Source organism: Leucoraja erinacea, chromosome 30, assembly GCF_028641065.1.
Source record: "Leucoraja erinacea ecotype New England chromosome 30, Leri_hhj_1, whole genome shotgun sequence".
Taxonomy (NCBI): domain Eukaryota; kingdom Metazoa; phylum Chordata; class Chondrichthyes; order Rajiformes; family Rajidae; genus Leucoraja; species Leucoraja erinaceus.
This window is the reverse complement of record NC_073406.1, coordinates 26,542,956-26,560,171: the sequence shown is the minus strand read 5'-3', so window position 1 is coordinate 26,560,171 and position 17,216 is coordinate 26,542,956. Positions and strand designations below refer to the sequence as shown.

At 48.2% G+C, this 17,216-nt stretch overlaps 1 protein-coding gene across 1 annotated transcript in view; it reads right to left on the bottom strand.

The window, feature by feature from the left end:
• arhgef16 (Rho guanine nucleotide exchange factor (GEF) 16) overlaps window positions 1-15,353 on the bottom strand; it is a 64,899-nt gene extending 49,546 nt beyond the window's left edge. The window contains 1 exon segment of the mRNA XM_055659699.1: window positions 15,056-15,353. The gene's annotated coding sequence lies outside the window, so the exon portion shown is untranslated.
• Window positions 15,354-17,216: the final 1,863 nt, after the last annotated feature.

Sequence of the window (17,216 nt, the reverse complement as noted above, 5' to 3'; positions counted from 1 at the left end):
CCCATCATGTCTGTGCTGTCCATGACAACTCATCCTATCTATTTGCTCATGGTCTGTATCTCTCTAGGCCCTGACTGTTCTTGTGCCTATTGAAATGTCTCTTAAACACTGCCACCTATCTGCTCGAGCCTCCTCCCCTGGCTGCGTGTTTGAGGTACAAAACTCACTGTGAAACAAGTTGACCAAACAAACCTCCTCTAACATTGCCCCTCTCGCCAGCCAATATTCCCCAGTATGTGGCATTCCCACCTGGAAGACTGAAATTCTATCCTATCTTTGCCTCTCAGCATTTTATATTCTTCTATCAGCCTCTCCCACTCACAACTGGTTGTTATCCCTTGGGAAAATGTTTATTTTTATTCCGACTCCTCTTGCAGGCCCGAAGGTTGTACTTGGTGTGAACGTAATCATCTTCACTTAAGATCCAGTGGTTCTACATACACAACTCCGTAGTTTGGCCAGTGGGTGGGGAGCAGGAGTCAGATGGAGAGGTTGGGGTCTGTGGGAAACAGTTATGGAGGGCGGAAGACAAGAGGCAACAGTCATGTCTCCAGTAGTTTATCTTAGTTAAGAGAGACATTGTGGAAACAAGCCCATCAGCTCACCAAGTCCACACCAACCAATGATCGCCCATGCACTAGTGTTTAAGAAAGAACTGCAGATGCTGGAAAAATTGAAGGTAGACAAAAATGCTGGAGAAACTCAGCGGGTGGAGGCAGCATCTATGGAGCGAAGGAATAGGTAACGAGACCCGCTGAGTTTCTCCAGCATTTTTGACTACCTAGCTCTATGTTATCTTGGTCTTGCATCCTAAGAAACTTCTGCGTTTTTTTTTTACAGAATTTTTACAATTTACAGAAGCCAATTAACCTACAAACCTGCGTGTTTTCGGAGTGTGGGAGGAAACTGGAGCACCCGGAGAAAATCAACAGTCACAGGGAAAACCTACAAACTTTGTACATATAATATCCGAGGTCAGGATGGAAGCCAGGTCTGTGCAGCTGTGAGCCAGCAGCTCGACCATTGCGCCACTGTGCCACAGCTCAGTGACATAAGGAAGTTTCACCAGTGGACCAGCTCGAGGCAGGGATGGAGTGGATGATGATACTGGGGAGAGAATAGGGGAATGAGAGGTCTTGGTGGATATCTCAGGGTTAGATACAACCCCAACAACACTCAGATACTTATGCCCCTGTCCCACTTAGGAAACCTGAACAGAAACCTCTGGAGATTTTGCGCCCCACCCAAGGTTTCCGTGCGGTTCCCGGAGGTTGCAGGTAGTGGAAGCAGGTATGGAGACTGACAAAAACCTCCGGGAACCGCACGGAAACCTTGGGTGGGACGCAAAGTCTCCAGAGGTTTCCTTTCAGGTTTCCTAAGTGGGACAGGGGCATTACACAACTACTGTGCATAACCACAGCAACAGCATTCCAAAAGCACTTCCCTGACTATAAAGAGGTCTGGGAAACACTGCTGGCATGACGCAAGCCTATCTCTCGATTGTTTGCTGTTGGAGGTTGGCCCTTCCCAGGGATTGAAACGTGAGAATGCTCAGCGTCCTGGTAATCACGACACAAGATGCAACACGTTTACAGAGCCGGTTTGTTCAGCAGAGTGTAGTTTTGCCTTCACAGTTCCTGTCTTCAAGTGGCACGCAGAGCGAGGGAGGTGTCATCACAGCCCGCCCACCCGCCCCAGACTTTGACCCCACATTTCACCATCCAAGCACATTCCTGGTGACCTGGATGGGGTTTGCAGGGAAAGTATCAGCTTGGTAAATTCAACCTTGCAGACCACGTCACCACCCAGAGAGCACTTGATGTGTTGTTCCTGTAACACAGTGCCAGATTTTATACAAGGCACGTTCCCACTAAGAAGCAGCAATCATATATATGTTGGTATTGCCCAATACACCAGGGAGAGACCCGTCTTCCCCAGTGCGCTCCTTACACAGCACTGTGGCGTCTTTTGTGTGGCCACAACTGGACTGCACGGTGTCGCAGCGGTAGAGTTGCTGCCTTGGGCGACAGATAGCACAATGGGCTAAGAGTTCGGCTGGCGACCTGAAGGTAGCCGGTTCGAATCCCGCTTGGAGTGCATACTGTCGTTGTGTCCTTGGGCAAGACACTTCACCCACCTTTGCCTGTGATGGAATGGCGGCAGGCGCGGGCACACCACGACGCCCTGTGTCTCCCTTTCAAGGGAGATGCTAAAAATGCATTTCGTTGTCTCTGTACTGTACACTGACAATGACAATAAATTGAATCATTTCATTTTTTTTTTTACAGCGCCAGGTACCCAGGTTCGATCCTGACTACGGGTGCTCCCTGTATAGAGTTTGTACATTGTCCCTGTGATCTGCGTGGGATTTCTCTGGGATCACCGGTTTTCTCCCACATTCCAAGCCTAACTAATTTGTAGGCTAATTGGTTTGGTATAATTACTAATTCACACCATCCTGCACACACTAAAGTCTGCGTGTGGGGAAAACCTGTCGGCACGGACTCGGTGGGCTGAAGAGACTGTCATATGAAGAAAGACTGGGTACTCAGCTTGTACTCGCTAGAATTTAGAAGATTGAGGGGGGATCTTATAGAAACTTATAAAATTCTTAAGTGGTTGAACAGGCTAGATGCAGGAAGATTGTTCCCGATGTTGGGGAAGTCCAGAACAAGGGGTAACGGTTTAAGGATAAGGGGGAAATCTTTTAGGGCCAAGATGAGAAAAACATTTTTCACACAGAGAGTGGTGAATCTCTGGAATTCTCTGCCACAGAAGTTAGTTGAGGCCAGTTCATTGACTATATTTAAGAGGGAGTTAGATGTGGCCCTTGTGGCTAAGGGGATCAGGGGGTATGAAGAGAAGGCAAATACGGGATACTGAGTTGGATGATCAGCCAATTGTTAAGGCAGATATAGATAAATTTGTGATCAGTACGGGTGTCAGGGGTTATTGGGAGAAGGCAGGAGAATGGGGTTGATAGGGAAACACGGATCAGCCATGATTGAGTGGCAGAGTGAACTTGATGGGCCGAATGGCCTAATTCTACTGCTAGAACTTACAAAACACGACATGACAGGGCAGAGTGAGGAGCTGATCCAGGTCATTGTTGGAAACAGGACCTTGGACCGTGTGATTTTTCCTTTGTGCCAGCCCGTGAGATTGAACCCACAACCTGGTGATTCAGAGGGCAAGGGTGCGACTGATGGAGTTACACCAGACTGGATTCAGCCGCTGATGCTGTGAGTAAAAGCTCGCTTTACAAAGCCTGGGTGTGGCAAACCTGAGCTTTCATTTTTCAGTTTAATTCAAAGCACTGTAGCTCGTGAAACCCAAGGATGGGAAAACACAGGCGATGATCCAGCAGCTTCCCAGGGTCACTGCGCAAGGGTAAAGATAATTCCACAATATGGATGACATCTCCAACTACTGAAGCTGACCGCAGTTTACCCTTTCGCTCCAGTCTCAGAAGATCTCAATGGGACAAGCGTTAAAGGTAGTCAAAGGGAGTTCCCAGGCTGTGCTGCTGGGGAGATTCCTAGATGATCCAATACAAGATCCAGCAGGAAGTGACGAGGGAACTTGCTTTCTCTTTGAGAGGCCTGTGCCACGACTAATTGATCCGTGAGTTGAGTGCTGATACCAAGGTTGAAATACCTTTGAAGACAAGTCCCGACCCAAAACATCACCTGTCCATCCCCTCTAGAGATGCTGCCTGATCTGCCGAGTAACTCCAGCACTGTGTGTTTCACAGTTGTAATACCTGGTCTTGGTAATAGTGTCATACAGCATGGTAACATGCCCATCAGCCCAACTTGCCCAACCAACATGTCCCACCTACACTAGTCCCACCTGCCTGCATTTGGCCCATATCCTTCTAAAACTATCCTATCTATGTACCTATTAAATGTTTCCTAAACATTGTAGGATAGCATTAGTGTGTGGGTCGGTGTATTACCGTCCGGTGTGGACTCAGTGGGCCAAGGCCCCGTTTCCACAATGTATCTATAAACTAAACTAAACCTCACTAGCGAGGACAATATTCACTTCCCTTGAAGAGAACTTCCCAAGAACTAACCTTTTAAACGGTTGCGGTCCTTCAGACGAAGGGATTTAGTTTAGTTTAGTTTAGATATTGAAACAGGCCCTTCAGCCCACCTAGTCCGTGCCGACCAGCGATCCCTGCACATTAACACTGTCCTAAGCCCACTAGGGACAATTTTTACATTTATACCAAGCCAATTAACCTATACGTCTTGTGGAGCGTGGGAGGAAACCGAAGGTCTCGGAGAAAACCCACGCAGGTTATGGGGAGAACGTACAAACTCCGTACAGGCAGCACCCGTAGTCTCCCATTGCTGTTGGGAAGGAGGTTCCATGATTCAAGCCCAGTGTTGAAGGAGCGGTCACAGCTCTTACCAGGTGACCATCTCCTGGATCCCGTGGCTTTGTAAACTTCACCTTTCACCCTGGAACCACTGATAGCACGGATTTCTGGATTTGACTTGACAAACGGTGGATGATTATTACAATAAGTTATATGTTACACAGATATGTCAGTGAGCAGACGTCCAATCAGCAACAGGAGGGGAATGTTCTCCGACCCAAAAAACATTGACGACTTCACCTTCAATCACAGATCATTGGAATCTTTCAGAAAGGCACAGAGAACTGGAGCTACAGCTGGAAAACCACGCGATCATGAGTTTCTTAAATACGATTTGTAGTGAGGTGGTCATGCATAACGTACAGAGAGACTAGGTGGGAGACCATGAGTAAAGGGAGTAGACAGTGCAGGTGACCCCCTTGGCCTTTTCCCTTCAAAACAAGTATATCCTTTTGGATGACCAGTCAGGGATGAGCAGCAATGGCAGGCAGGGCTATGGCCACGAGCCTGGCTCTGAGGCAGAGTGGGGGAGAATAATGTCAGGCAGAGCAATAATTTTAAGGGCCTGTCCCACGAGCATGTGGCGAGCGCAACCTAACGTGGTCGCTTGAGCCGTACGGCCTCTCGGGGTCGGTCCCACTTCGATCGCCGGAGCAGTATGGAGTTGTACGGGACTGGTCCCGACATCGCACGGGGCTCCGAAAAACTGACAATGTCCAAAAATCCTGCCGGCCCGCAGCCGCATTGAGGCCGTACGCAGCGCCTTGACGCCGTACACAGCAGCTTGATGGCGTACGCCTAGCGCGTGCCGTTGCGCGATGACGTCACTGCCCGACGCCGTGCGACGTCCAAATTCAGTCGGCCCGCCTCCTGCCCAGCTGATTGGTGAGTATGATGTCGGGACCAGCCCCATACGGCTCCGCGGTTGGAAGTGGGACCGGCCCCACGAGGCCGTACGCCTCAAGCCTCCACGTTTGGTCGCGCTAGACGCATGCTGGTGGGACAGGCCCTTTAGAAGATTCACTAGTTAAGGGGGCAGACAGGAGATTCACTGGCAGCTATTAAGACTCCAGGATGTGTGGCCTTCCTGGTGCCAGGGTCCAGGATGTCTCCGATCTGAAGCATGATATAGCGGGGTGGAAGATTGCAACCTTCACGTGGTCCACCCTAATGCAATCAACTCGACATGCACAAACGGAAGATCAAATAGAACAAGTTGTCCAACATCTTTAGGCTGTGCACGCCACACGAAAGAAGAAGAAGCATGATATAGCACTTGGGGATAACGGAATCAAGGGATATGGTGAGAAAGCAGGAACAGGGGTACTGATTTAGAATGATCAGCCATGATCGCTGAATGGCGATGCTGGCTCAAAGGGCCAAAGGGCCTACTCCTGCACTTATTTTCTATGTTTCTATATTCTCAATGGGGAGGGTGAGCATCCAGAAGTAATTGTGCATGTTGGCACAAATGACAGAGGAAGGAAAAGGGAGTAGATCCTGCAAAGTGATTATAGGGAATTCTGCAAAAGACTAGAATGCAGAACCAGCAGGACAGTGATCTTCAGGTCTCTCCCAATGCCACGTGGTAGCGAGAATACAAATATAAAGAGAAGATTCATTAATGAGTGCTTTAGGAATTGGTGCAGAGGGCAGGGATTCAGATATTTGGACCATTGGGATGTCTTGTGGGGCAGAAGTGACCTGTACAAGAGGGACGGGTTGTGCCGAAACTGGAGGGGATGGCAGGAGCACGGTCAAAGTCAAAGTAGCCTTTATTGTCATTCCTTGCGGTCTGACGGAATTGTGTTGCCTTGCAGTCCCTACATATAGTACAAAATGACAAAAACACACAATAAACACAAATTAACATCCACCACAGTGAGTTCACCAGGCACCTCCTCACTGTGATGGAGGCAAAAGTCTCATCTCAGGTGGGGAGTGAGGAAAGACTAACTCAAGTAGCCCTTGCTTTCCCTCTCTCTCCACCACCCCTAACCTCCCCCCCTCCCCCCGCCCACCAGTCTTACTGTTTCTGACTGCATTTTATCTCTGTACCGCCCCCTCCCTACATCAATCTGAAGAAGGGTCTCGACCCGAAAAGTCACCCATTCTTTCTCTCCAGAGATGCCGCCTGTCCTGCTGAGTTACTCCAGCATTTTGTGTCTACCTAGTGAGGAAGGACTGTTGGATTGAATTGCACTCATTTTATGATGGGTAAGGTGGATGAACTTGGGGCATGGATAGGAACATACGACTGGGGCATTGCAGTTATTGCGGAAACCTGGCTGAGCAAGGGATGTTACTGGCAGCTTAATGTTCCAAGGGACAGAGCTAATGGAGAGAAAGTGGGGTAAAAGAGGGGGGTGGGGGGTGGAGGGTAGTGGGTGTTGCTTTATTGATTAAGGAGAATATCACGGCAGTGGTCCAAGATGGCAATACTAATGGTTCATCCAGTAAGGTTATATTGGTAGAGCTGAGAAATAAAAAGGGTTTGATCACCTCTATTGGGAGTGTACTAAAGGCCCCCAAATAGTCAACAGGAATTAGAAATATGCCAGGAGATTGTAGGCAGCTGCAAGACTAATAAAGTTGTCAGAGTAAAGGATTTGAACTGTCCTAATGTAGACTGTGACTGTCATAATGCCAAGGGCTTACACAGAGTTGAATTTGCCACATGTGCTCAGCAAAGTTTCCTCAGGATATATGTAGAGGGACCTACACAGGAGAGGACATAGCTTGATCCACAATCTTACAAAAGAAGGATTCGGACGGGTAGCAAAACATAAGAAGAGGAAGTACTGACACTCATAAGCGATAGGAGTCCTGAGAATTAGGCCTTTGAGGGAAGTTCGGCCCAAATCAAGTAGTACTCCGCCATTCAAAAGGGTCATGGTAAACTGATCAGTTTGATTGTGGTGGGCAAATATTAATGGATGGGAGGGTAATTAGGAACAAGATTTGCAGGTTCAACAGTGGAAATTGAATGGGGAGATGCCAGAGAGGTTAAAGGTGGTGGATGGTTTAATGGTGGAGTTTCAACAGTGGCTGGGAGATGCAGTTTTGGAGGCCAGAGACTAGTGGGGTGCCACAGGGATCTGTGTTGGGTCCACTGTTGTTTGTCATGTACATCAATGATCAGGATGATGGTGTGGTAAACTGGATTAGTAAGTATGCAGATGATACTAAGATAGGTGATGTTGTGGATAATGAAGTAGATTTTCAAAGTCTACAGAGGGATTTAGGGCATTTGGAAGAGTGGGCTGAAAGATGGCAGATGGAGTTTAATGCTGATAAGTGTGAGGTGCTACATCTTGGCAGGACAAATCAAAATAGGACGTACATGGTAAATGGTAGTGAATTGAGGAATACAGTTGAACAGAGGGATCTGGGAATAACTGTGCACAGTTCCCTGAAGGTGGAATCTCATGTAGATAGGGTGGTAAAGAAAGCTTTTGGTGTGCTGGCCTTTATAAATCAGAGCATTGAGTATAGAAGTTGGGATGTAATGTTAGAATTGTACAAGGCATTGGTGAGGCCAATTCTAGAGTATGGTGTACAATTTTGGTCGCCTAATTATGGGAAAGATGTCAACAAAATAGAGAGAGGACAGAGGAGATTTACTAGAATGTTGCCTGGGATTCAGCACCTAAGTTACAGAGAAAGGTTGAACAAGTTAGGTCTTTATTCTTTGGAGCGCAGAAGGTTAAGGGGGGGGGGGGCTTGATAGAGGTCTTTAAAATGATGAGGGATAGACAGAGTTGTCGTGGATAAGCTTTTCCCATTGAGAGTAGGGAAGATTCAATCAAGAGGACATGACTTCAGAATTAAGGGACAGAAGTTTAGGGGTAACATGAGGGGGAACCTCTTTACTCAGAGAGTGGTAGCTGTGTGGAATGAGCTTCCAGTGGAAGTGGTGGAAGCAGGTTTGATTTTATCATTTAAAAATAAATTGGATAGGTATATGGACGGGAAAGGAATGGAGGGTTATGGTCCGAGTGCAAGTAGATGGGACATGGGGAAAATAAGTGTTCGGCACGGACTTGAAGGGCCTGTTTCCGTGCTGTAATTGTTATATGGTACCACTTCATCCTCAGTAACAATTAGTATGGGAGCACCTCAAGGCTGCGTGCTCAGCCCCCTGCTGTACTCACTCTATACTCATGACTGTGTAGCCGGACATAGTGTGAACTCCATCATGAAGTTCGCCGACGACACCACTGTTGTGGGATGAGTATCAGATGGGGACGAGTCAGAGTATAGAAGTGAGATCGACCGACTGACCAAACAGTGCCAGCACAACAACCTGGCCCTCAACATCAGTAAGACTAAAGAACTGATTGTGGACTTTGATAGGGGATGGATGAGGACCCACAGCCCTGTTCATATTAACGGGATGATGGTGGAGAGGGTCAAAAACTTCAAATTCCTGGGCATGCATATTTCCGAAGATCTTTCCTGGACCCAGCACACCGATGCAATTATAAAGAAGGCACATCAGCAACTCTACTTCCTGAGAAGATTGCGGAGAATCGGCATGTCGAAGAGTATTCTCCTAAACTTCTACAGGTGCACAGTAGAGAGCATTCTGACTGGTTGCATCGTGGCCTGGTTCGGCAACTTGAGCGTCCAGGAGCGAAAAAGACTACAAAAAGTTGTGACCACTGCCCAGTCCATCACCGGCTGTGACCTCCCCACCGTCAAAGGGATCTATCGTAGTCGCGGCCTCAAAAAGGCAGCCAAAATCATCAAAGACCCACACCATCTTGGCCACACACTCATCTCTCCGCTGCCATCAGGAAGAAGGTACAGGAGCCTGAGAACTGTAACGTCCAGGCTCAAGAACAGCTTCTTCCCTACAGTCATCAGGCTATTAACAACAACGAATAAGCTCTGAGCTACAAAAGACTATATTATTATTGCACTATATTTGTTATTTGTTGAAGTTTTTCTTTTTTCCCTCTTCCCCCGTTATGTACTCTGTTTACATATTCACATATTCTATTGTGCTGCAGCAAGTAAGTAATTTCATTGTCCCGTATGGGACATAGGCCAATAAAACACTCTTGACTCTCGAGTCTTGGAAACATCTTCTCCACATCGACTCTATCCAAGCCTTTCACTATTCTGTAAGTTTCAATGAGGTCCCCCCTCATTCTTCTAACCTCCAGCGTATACAGGCCCAGTGCTGACAAATGCTCATCATAGGTTAACCTATTTATTCCTGGGATCATTCTTGTAAACTCCTCTGGACCCTCCCCAGAGCCAGCACATCCTTCCTCAGATGTGGTGCCCCAAATTGCTCACAATGTAGCCTTCCCAGCACCTAATGGAACCTCAGCATTACCTCCTTGTTTTTGTGTACAAGCTCTCCTGAAATAAATGCTTGCATTGAGTTTGCTCTCTTTACTACCAACCTCAGTGACTGAAGTGCCTGTGGGTGAGTATTTTGGGACCAGTGACATCTGTTTTATTAGCTTTAAGATAGCTATGGATAATGACAGGGCGGGCCTACACTGTTAGAATTGGGAGAAGGCCAACTTGATGGAATTTAAAAATAACTTTCTCAAGTTGATTGGAGTAGGCTTTTTGCAGGCAGAAGAGTGTGTGGAAGGTGGGATACTTTTACAAGTGTGGTGACAAGCGTTCAGGGCATGCGTGGTCCTTTTAGAGTGAAGGAGATGGCAAGTGGGCATAAGAAACCTTGTATGACCAGAGAAACTGAGGTTCTGGTCAGGAACAAGGAGGCATGGGACAGCTATAGATTGCAGGAGATAGCTTTGGCCAAATGTATTTTATAACCACAATAAGGGAAAGAGTGACGAAAGAGAAATGACCCTCAGAGAATAAACCGGTCATCTCTGTAGGACAAGGGCAGGTCATTAATGCGTATTTCTCCCCTATTTCTACCATGGAGGTAAACATGAAGATTGGGGAACCGGGAAGTGTCGAGGATAGTTAGTATTATGGTTGAGGAGGAGATGAACGTCCAAAAGCTTATGAAGGTAGATAAATCTCCGGGGACTGACCAGAAATATCATACAAAACATTGGGAAACTAGAGAAATGTCAGATGCCCTGGCTGAGATGTACAGACCATCATTAGACACAGGTGTGGTGACAAAAGACTGGAGGGTGGTCAATATTGTGCCTCCATTTAAGAAGAGACTAGACTAAGTGGGATCTGTTGGGTCCCCGTCACACGGGAGGCCCGTTCCCTAATGCAATATTCCATCACTCACCCATAGCCCCCAACTGCGCAGGCACAGCTCATTTCCCCTCATCCCCAGCATTCTCTCCCCCCTCCCGTCACCCTCCCTCTTATTTCCCCTCACCTCCTCCCCTCCCCCAATCCCTCCATCTCCTTTTCCCAACCCCCAGGCACTCCCACCCTCCCTCCATAACTTCCCTACCTTCCAATCGCTCTATCCCCCACTTCTACACTCCTCACCTCCCCCTGGGGTGGGAGATTGCAACCTTATAACCATGGTCCGCCCTGTTTCGACTAATGCAATCAACCTGGTGTGCACAATCAAATAGAACAAGTTGTCCTTCAACTTTAGGCTGTGCACGCCATATGCAAGAAAAAGAAGAAGTCCTCCCCCTATCCCCCCCCCCACTATCCCTCCTCAACCCTCCCCCCCCTTCCTCTCCCTTTAGCCTCCCTCCAACCCCACCCTACTTTCCCTCCCTCTCCCTCCATACCCCTCCTCTCCCTCAATCCTCCCTCCTCACCTCCCCCACGGAAGATGAAAGTTTAAGTTATGTATAGATAGATGCCAAGGGAGGTAGTTGAGCAGGTACAGGACAACATTTAAGACAATTGGACAGTTACAAAGATTTAGAGGGACTTGGGCCACAACAGGGCATGTGGGACCAGTGTAGGTGGGGCATCTTAAGTGGGCGTGGGCAAGTTGGGCTGAAGAGCCTGTTTCCCTGCTGTACGACCTCATGGCATGTCTAGTTGATAAAATAATATTTACCAAAAATTTGGAAAATGTTCGGGAAAGAAATCTGTAGTTAAGAAAACTTAATTACACCATTGGTTGTCATCAGCTGGAGAGTGAGAAAATAGTGCAAAATGCATTCAGCTGCTCAGATTCCATATCTTTTCATTCCTAAACCAAACCTAATCCTGCACGTTGATACATTCCATAATATAGTGATTAAGAAGGAACTGCAGATGCTGGAAAATCGAAGGTACACAAAAATGCTGGAGAAACTCAGCAGATGCAGCAGCATCTATGGAGCGAAGGAAATAGGCAACGTTTCGGGCCAAATCCTTTCTTCAGACATAATATAGTGAGCCGTAGCATGCCTGCCCAGTCTCACAACTCTTGTGTAAAGAACGAGTATTACAATCTACCCACTTTTAATTTTGTACCTGCCCTTCAAACTTTACCACCTCATGTATACTCCAGCACGGTGGCGCTGCCTTATAGCACTTGAGACCCGGGTTCGATCCTGACTATGGGTGCAGTCTGTACAGAGTTTGTATGGTCTCCCCATGACCTGCGTGGGTTTTCTCAGAGTTCTTAGATTTCCTTTCACACTCCAAAGACATACAGGTTTGGAGGTTAATTGGCTTGGTACAGATGTGAAAGGTAATGTGTGTAGGGTACTAGTCCGTGCGGACTAGGCACGGGATCACTAGTCCGTGCGGACTAGGTGGGCCAAAGGGCCTATTCCTCATGGCTGAACACTAAACAGACACACTTACCCACAAACAGTAGACACAAGACACAGAACACAAGACACTACCCTCCCCTTTATACCGCTATCACCCCTCTCCACCCCAAGAACCTCGTGATCTCCTGGGGGAGGCAAAAAACCGGATAAAAACCCAGGTCCAATTCGGGAAAAAAATCCGGGAAATTCCTCTCCGACCCAATCTAGGCGATCGACACTTGTCCAGGAGATCAAGGTCTTACTATACTAACCATACCTAGGTCCATATCCCTGCCCTCTCCCCGTAGCCCCTTATCCCCTTGGCAGCTAAAAAACCATCTCTGAACTACAGTAAACTATAGCATGGTGAGTGCAGGAAGTGGTGGCTTTCAGATGCAAAATTAACCCCAGATCCATCCGTTCTCTCAAACACACATGAAAGGTCCCACAACACTATTTAAACCTGATGACTGTGATCTTCCTTCTGTCCTACAGGTAAAGATAATGTTCATTTGTCACTAGTTATACAGAACAATTTTTCAACCATTGGGAGGAAGTAGTTGAAGAGCACTCTGGTGATGACAGTTTAATCGTGACCCCAGGTGCTATCTGTGTGGGGCAGGATCCTTCTTCAGACCAATTGTAGTGGTGAGGATTAAACTGGTGGTTGGGGCAGGACTAAACCTGGCAAGTGAGAGATTGATATGGGTCAGGGTGTTTGTTTAGCAGTGGAATGGATAAAGGCTAGAAATGAAATGGAGAACAAAGGATGTCAGATAAGGAGAGATGAGGAGTGAAAGGCAAAGCCTCGGTGAAGACAATGTTCATATTGGTGTTGTAAGCTGCCCATATCAATATGAGCTGTTGTTTTTCCACTTTGCGTGTGGCTTCACTCTGACAATGGAGGAGGCCCTGGGCAGAGAGGTCAGTGTGGGAATGGGAAGGGGAGTTAAATAGTTAGTAACCGGGGGCTCCTATTGGCCTAGGCAGACCGAGTGCAAATGCCTGGCAAAATGATGTAATGCCGACCACATCGGGATCACCAGATGCAGTAGATGAGGTTAGAGGAGGTGCATGTGATCCTCTGTCTCACCTGCAAGGAATGTTGGGGTCCCTGGATGGAGGGGAAAGGAGGATTTGGATGGAACTGTGGTTGCAGGGGAAAGTACCTGGGGACAGGAGGTGGTTTGATGGTAAGGGATTGTGGAGGGAGCAGTCTCTGCTCATCGAGTCCACATTGACCAGTGATCACCCATTCACACTAGTTCTATCCTACACACTAGAGACAAGGATTGGACAAGCTACATGCAGAAAAAATGTTCCCAATGTTGGGCGAGTCCAGAACCAGGGGCCACAGTCTTAGAATAAAGAGGAGGCCATTTAAGACTGAGGTGAGAAAACACTTTTTTACCCAGAGTTGTGAATTTGTGGAATTCCCTGCCACAGAGGGCAGTGGAGGCCAAGCCACTGAATGGATTTAAGAGAGAGTTAGATAGAGCACTTGGGGCTAGTGGGATCAAGGGATGTGGGGAGAAGGCAGGCACGGGTTATTGATAGGAGACGATCAGCCATGATCACAATGAATGGCGATGCTGGCTCAAAGGGCCAAATAGCCTCCTCCTGCACCTATTTTCTATGTTTCTAATTTAATGAAGCTAATTAACCTACAAGCTCATGTGTTAGGAAAGTGAGAAGTAACCGGGGCACTTGAGGAAAGCGCACACAGCCACAGCACGGGGTCAGGATCAAACTCGGTCTCTGGAGCCGAGAGGCAGCAGCTCTACCGTTGCGCCACTGTGCAGCCCAAATCTACACCTTTAACTCGGAGAAAGTGAGAGGAGTGAAAGGAGATGTTGTTGAGGGCGAGGACAAGTTCTGCCAGGCAGAGGAGAATGTTAGTCGTAGGGAACTGGGTGGGTCTCGACTCAAGGAAGAACCAGAGCACATGGAGGCGAGGTAATACATTTAGAGGGATATGGTCCAAATGTGAACAAATGGACATCTTGGTAGTCATGGACAAGTTGGGCCAAAGAGCCTGTTTCTGTGCTGTGAGACTCCAAACATAGAATCATATAGCAGAGAATGTGCTGAATAATGATGCCAGGATACACTCATCTCTAGAGTAGACAAAAATGCTGGAGAAACTCAGCAGGTGAGACAGCATCTATGGAGCAAAGGAAATAGGCAACGTTTTGGGTCGAAACCCTTCTTTGGCCCGAAATGTTGCCTATTTCCTTCGCTCCATAGACGCTGTCTCGCCCGCTGAGTTTCTCCAGCATTTTTGTCTACCTTCGATTTTCCAGCATCTGCAGTTCCTTCTTAAACAAACCTCTGCCTGCACGTGATCCATATCCCTCCATAGCCATTTCCATTCGCTGATCTAAAAGCTGCTGAAATGCTATTATCATATCTGCCTCCATCACCACCCCTTACAGTGCGTTCCAGCCACTCAGCGCCCTGTGTGTAAAAACTCGCCTCACACATCTCCTTTAAACTTTTCCTCTCTCGCTTTAAAGTTATGCACTCAAGTCTTTGATGTTTCCATCCTGGGACAATGACCCTTACCCAGGTCTCTCATAATTTGATAGACTTCTATCCAAAAACTTCCAGCATTGCAGAGAAAACTATCCAAGCCTGTACAATATCTCCCTGCCTTTAGCTGATGCCCCTAAATCCAAGTGATGTTCTGGTAAACCTCCTCGCAAACCCTCCCTATCCTTCCAGAAATGCACGCAATACCCCAAATGCGGCCTAACCAACGTCTGATGGAGCAGTATCATGGCTTCCTGATTCTGAATGTCCCAGCTACTGAAGGCAAACACACCAGATACATTCCTCACCACTCCATCTAGCCGTGTTGCCACCTCCAGGGAGCAGAAACATTAGCACAAGTAACCACCTCAACACGTCTTGCTGTAGAGCGGTGAAAGGCGCGATAGATATAATTGTAGTTGTACTTTGTCTTTAAGAAGTTTCCGTACATGATCAGCGTTTCACTCACCTGCCGGCCGCGGTGTCCGCGTCTGTGACCCGGAGTCAGGTGTTGATCGATAACTCCCCTGTGGAGATGGTGTAATGTGAGGAGGGGGAGACACGCGGGTGTAAGCTAGTGTAGGGCCGCTGTACCTGGGGGAAGCCGCCAACACCTTGTCCCAAACTCAGGAAAACGCCTCAACTCTGAGGCAACTCTCCAATCTATGATCAGCGTGACGGCGCTTCCGCTCGGCAACAAAATAAAAGGTGAAGTTACCTTAGTGGAGCCGCGACTGACAGGTGCCTGTGTGAGTCCAGTGTTGACTCGGGGCCGCAGCCGCGCTGTCCCGGGACCACGGCTACTATCTCCCCCCCGGGACCCCCGGGACCCCTGTTCTCTCCACCCCCCGGGACCCCTGCTCTCTCCCCCCCGGGACCCCTGCTCTCTCCCCTACCTGGACCCTGCTCTCTCCACCCCCCGGGAGCCTGCTCTCTCTCCCCCCCGGGACCGGACACCAGTCAGTGTCCGGGCCAAAGATCCTAGAGCAGAGCTCTGCTATAGGATCTTTGGTCCGGGCTGCGGGAGCTCGCCTCACCTGAGCGCAGTCACTGCGGCACTTTAGCGGCTGACTTGAGGCCGGGTGCGGGTGCGGGAAGCGGCGGCAACAACCACCACCAGCGGTGTCCCGCACCGCCACACAGCGGCTCCCCTCAACACCCGCACACACACACACACTGGTGCCATGGAAGAGTCGGAGAACACTTTCTAATCTAACACCTGGCAAGCCGAATGAGGAAAACCATGAGAGGAATAGATCGGATAGATGCACAGAGTCTCTTGCCCAGAGTAGGGGAATCGAGGACCAGAGGACGTGGGTTTAAGGTGAAGGAGGAAAGATAGGAACTTTAAAAAGTAACTTTTTCACACAAAGGGTGGTGGGTGCATGGAACAAGCTGTCAAAGGAGATAGCTGAGGCTGGGACTATCCCAACATTTAAGAAACGGTTAGATAGGTACATGGATAGGACAGGTTTGGAAGGATATGGACCAAACGTGGGCAGGTGGGACTAGTGTAGCTGGGACATTTGTGGACAAGCTGGGCCGAAAATCCTGTTTTTATGCTGTATCACTTTGTCTCTAGAATGATTACGCTATAATAGGTGTGCCGGGCCGGGCCAGGCCAACCTCGTGTAGTTTAGAGATATAGCATTGAAACGGCCCTTCGGTCCACTTTGACTTCAACCATTGACCATGTATTCACACTAGTTCTACATTATCCCACTTTCCCATCCACTCCCACACTAGGGGCAATTTACAGAGGCCAATTAACCTACAAACCCGCACGTCTTTGGAATGTTGGAAGCCCACGCGGTCACAGTGAGAGCGTGCAAACTCCAAACAGACAACACCTGAGGTTAGGATTGAACCTGGGTCTCTAGTGCTGTGAGGCAGCCACTCAACCAGCTGTGCCACTGTTGCTTGCTATCCAATCAGGTCATATAATACTATAGATAAAAACAATCAAACCAAACTCAATTACAACAGGTGGATCAAGAGGGAAGGTACAAAGTGCAGGATATGTTTCTCAACATTCTTGCACACCAGCTCCAGAGACAAAGTCCAATGTATACAACAGGGTAGAGGTGAACCGGACAGTACCCTAGCTTGTGGTAGGGCTGTTCAGAAGCCTGATAACAAAGGGGAAGACGTTGTTGATAGACATGAAAAGCTGGAGTAAAATAGAAAATAGGTGCAGGAGGAGGCCATTCGGCCCTTTGAGCCAACACCGCCATTCATTGTGATCATGGCTGATCGTCCCAAATCAATAACCCGTGCCTGCCTTCTCCCCATATCCCTTGATTCCACTATCCCCTAGAGCTCTATCTAACTCTCTCTTAAATCCATCCAATGACTTGGCCTCCACTGCCCTCTGTGGCAGGGAATTCCACAAATAACTCAGCAGCTCAGACAGCATCTCTGGACAGCAGGAAGTTCAAGTTCACATTTATTGTCACATCAGTCTGAAGAAGGGTCTCGATCCAAAACATCGCCTATTCCTTCACTCCATAGATGCTGCCTCACCTGCTGAGGTTCTCCAGCATTTTCGTCTACCTTCAATTTTTCGAGCATCTGCAGTTCATTCTTAAACAAGTTCACATATATTGTCACATGCACCAATTAAGGTACAG